Source organism: Puma concolor, chromosome D4, assembly GCF_028749965.1.
Source record: "Puma concolor isolate L17-30 chromosome D4, mPumCon1.1.hap2, whole genome shotgun sequence".
Lineage (NCBI taxonomy): Eukaryota > Metazoa > Chordata > Mammalia > Carnivora > Felidae > Puma > Puma concolor.
In genome coordinates, this window is record NC_141679.1 from 30,711,631 (window position 1) to 30,715,039 (window position 3,409).

Below are 3,409 nucleotides of genomic sequence, written 5' to 3' on the forward strand. Positions count from 1 at the left end.
GCGAGCCAATGGCCGGGCCTGGACTTCTTTCTAGCCGAGGGGGGCGGAGCCGGGCCTGCGCGCGGGTCCTTTCTGCCACGCCATTGGCCGCCGTTCTCGTATTTTTTTCTGCCTCGAGGGCCAACTGCGTTCGAAACTCCGGGGGAGCGCGCGACAACGGCACTCGCCCAGACACACCCGCCAGGAGCCCCGGCCCCCGTCATCCCTCTGCGCGGGTTGTCAGGGTCGGAGGCGCGCGGGGCGGGAGGCCAGAGAGGTACGCATTGGAGAGGCTTCGGCGAGGGGATGAGGCCGGGACGGGGGGCGGTCGTTGGCCAGCGGGGGCGCGCGCCCGCCGGCCCCGCCCGTCAGCCCCACCCGCCTAAGGCTGTTGGGCCGCGGTTCCCGCGCGCAGGGAGTTTAAAGGGCTTGGTCCCCCGCCGCCCGCCCCGCCCCCGGCTCCCGCCACCCGCTCTGCGGGACCCAGGCCTTCCTACTGCAGGTCTCTAGTAGACGTCCAGAGGTGCCTAGTTTCTTAGCCGGCTCTGCCTGTCCAGTTGCTGGATTCGCTGACCCTGTCTGCACCCCTTAAGTCCCCGCCCTCAGGCTGAGGTGGGCATCAGCCCTGGCCTTCGCCTTCCCGGGCCTCCGTTTCCCCTCAATAACTGGGGTAGTTAAGACGGTGGTCTTCGAAGTCCCTATGTGTTCTCAGTGCGGAGGGGACAGGAACGTAGGCCTGTGTTCTCACACCCGGGACCGAGGCCCCGAGGACCCCCGCCCCCTTGCCCTGCTTCCCCCCCTTCCCGGGGCCTACCTCCATTCCCGCGTCTGGATGGGCGTGGAGCTCCGGGCTCTCGGGAGTTTTCCGGTCATTCCTGACTCCTCTGTCTGCCCGCTCTTGCTCAGGGATCCCACCCTGCTCCAGAGGGATGCAGGACGACCGGGTTAATCTGACACCCATGAGCGCCAGTGGGGGCTCAAAAGCACCATGCAGCAAAGGATGGGGCAAAAATGGAATGTCCAGCCTCATATTATTAACTAGAATGTGAAAGAAGTGACTGTGTGTCTGTTTGGTTCTTTGATGCATTGCCGGGGCCCAGCGTGACTCATGCTAGGCCTTCACTATTTGTTGAATGAATGAATGAATATCCAGTAGTTAGGGTTAGAGTTGGTAATTAAATTGGAACACGCCTATATAATAGATGTGTGTATAAGACATGCACACATACACACACACAAATACACACAGCTATGCCTAAATTAATTTAGCCACAACTGTTTAAAAAGAAATTTAACCTATATGAACAACTTCTAAGATACATTTTAAGTGGTAAGAAAACTATTCTATTCTATGAATAGAAAACTATTCATAGAAAACTATTCTATGAATTCTATTTCATTCTAGCAAAAAATAAAAAGGTGAGGAAAGTACAAATTTTTGCTATATATTTTGCTATAAATTTTAGATATACAAAATAATCTCTAGCAAGATACACCAGAAATTGATATATTTGACTCCAACCAGGGGAATTATGTGGCTGAGAAAAAGAAGTGAAAATTTTTCAAAAGATGTAACTCTTTGTATCTTTTGCACTTTGAATCAAGTAACAGTATCTTAATAAATAAAATTGTATATAGCTACCATTTCCTGAAGGCCTACTACAATAATATCATATGTCTACTGATATACAACAATATGGATAGATGATTTACTTACATTCTACTACAGTCAACAATTCTGTAAGGTAGATATTACTATAACCATTTTACAGATGAGGAAATATGTCCACAGTCACATACCTCAATAACTAAAAGAGGCCGGGTTTTCTGACCCTAAAAACTGCCTATGGGGGTGCCTGGGTGGCTCAGTTAGTTAAGCATCCGGCTTTGGCTCAGGTCATGATCTCGTAGTTGGTGGGTGGGTTTGAGCCCCCAAGCAGGCTCTGTCCTGACAGCTCAGAGCCTGGAACTTGCTAAGGATTCTGTTGTCTCCCTCTCTCTCTGCCCCTTCTCCACTCATGCTCTCTTTCTATCTCAAAAATAACAAATTAGAAAAAAAAAAAAACTGCATATGGATTATACTTGAGTCTGCTGAACCAAAAGAAGAAGGCACTGAAAAATGGGGCTCCCACATTTCTAAGAACTCTTTCTCATATTTAAAACCTTCAGGTTTTAGGGGTTAAAACTAATTTGATATTTTAATAAATAGTTGATGTGGAAAGCTGGAAGTTCACTTCTCATTTCACGTAATAAACATTTTGTTTTCACAATTTAATGCCAAATGACTGCACCATATACTTCTGGAAGGGAAATCTAACACAACCATTTTATACTTGAAAGATAATAAAAAGAAAAAGTGATAATGTCCATCATGGACACTCAAATTATGGATTGAGTAAAATCCAAAAGATTAAGTACCAACTAATAGTTACTGTTTAACATGCCCCAGGGTGCAAGATAAATTAATCAGAATCAGGACACTGACTTTCTGTTTCTAAAAACTACTCTTCATCAACAGTAAATGGGCAACTCCACTTGCTCTCTGCCACAAGGGAATGAAAGACATGCCAGGAATGTGTGAAGTGAACCAGAGGGTGATTCCAGGAACAGAACTGAGGTCATGCAAGATCTGCTTGTTTGGCTCCCTTTTCATGCAACTAGGAAGCTGAAGTGCGTGGATTACATTCCTGATGTCTTGTTCTACCACAGACATCATCAACATCCCACAGTGGATATTAACTCTGAAGAATACTAAAACCGATCTCAGGATACTGTATTATCACAGTAATCTTTACAACTGTTAAAAATGTAGGCCTCTTCTGATAGTGTTTTTAAAAATTCATCTGGGTAAACTTTAAAAGGTCTTATTGATTTTATTCAGTGATTCATGAGTCAGGCAGCAGCCCATCTAGCAGAAAGGAATTCTGAAGAGCTGTAGAAAATGAAAGACTTTTATAGGTAAAAGGGAAAGTTAGTAGCCAAGAGGGGATTGTTTGTGTCAAGTCACCTTCTGTAGGGGGCTGTAGAAGTCTATGAGGAGGGTTACCTCACTAGAGTTGACCAAGTAATTCTAGATTGACTGGTTTAAGACTTACTTCCTAGGACCAGTTGAAACTGTGTATTTAAGTCTTGGTTTGGTAAAACAGGCTTAGCACAACTGACTCCATTGGGAGCCTTTGTCTCTTTTCTTAACAATAGCCCCCTTTTGATCAGGCTCTCAGCTTAATTGAGAGATGTGATCAAAATTTAAGGCATTAGTGCCGCTTCCAGCTACCACTCTGAAGTTGTTGCAGTTTTTGCCAGTCCTCTGTGTGGTATTTACAGGTCATGATGTCTTTTTGCTGAATCATTGTGATATTCGCACATTACAGCCTCAAGTTCACATTGGTTAAGTTGGTCATTCTCTTTATTCCATTCTTTTTCTGAAGTT